This window comes from Nannospalax galili, unplaced genomic scaffold (genome assembly GCF_000622305.1).
Source record: "Nannospalax galili isolate Female #2095 unplaced genomic scaffold, S.galili_v1.0 scaffold129, whole genome shotgun sequence".
NCBI lineage: Eukaryota > Metazoa > Chordata > Mammalia > Rodentia > Spalacidae > Nannospalax > Nannospalax galili.
The window spans coordinates 1,033,477-1,034,324 of record NW_008360030.1 but is presented as its reverse complement, the minus strand read 5'-3'; positions in this window follow the sequence as shown (position 1 = coordinate 1,034,324).

The window sequence follows — 848 nt, the reverse complement described above, 5'->3', positions numbered from 1 at the left end:
TCAAGCAATAAACAATAAAGAGAGTCCTTCCTCCCACTCCATGATGGTGTGATTGTTCAATCCTGATGCCCTCTGCCCAGAATACTTGGAGCTTGACGTGCTGGCGCGGCACTACATGACATACAGTAATTCAAAGTACCAGACTGGTGGAACTAACCTTCTTGGGTGTTTAACAGACACACTTTGAGGCCTATACTAATTTGGTCAGAGGGACATAAAGGACAGTTTTTGCTCCTTGCCCTCCTAGGTCGACTAGTTCCAGGGGACTATGAGCATCTTTCAAAATGTCCTGTAATTGTAGTGGGTCACCTGTTCTCTTGATCAAGGAGGCTGAGGAGACCCGACCAGATGGACTTGAACCAGTGTCCAGTCTACAAAGAGTAGGGTCAACATAGAGAAATCATTTCCTCCATGCTTCCAAGTGAAGCCAACCATGGTGAAGCAGGAACTTTGACTTATCTTCACACAGGTGGAACTGATAAAAGAAAGGAGCCCATGTGACCCCTGAGGAACAGATCCTCAAACGACCTTAAGAGTAAAAATAAATTGGTTTATCTGGGCCAACTGTATGGCCTTAAACACCCAAAAGGAAACTATAACCAAAGATTAAAGGGGCCAATATAATTTTTAAGAGTCCATATGCATAGCTAAAGGCCACATAACATGCAATAATGCCAGATAGGAGATACCTTTTGAGTTGTTGGTCAGGGTAGCACAAGGGTCTCCCAGATAGTAAACCAGCATAGAACTGGGAAAATGAACAGCAGACCCCAATTTTACCTAAAAGAATATTGACAACTGATTGCTGCTAGATGAGGAACAGCTGACCTTCCTAAAACAAATACCTC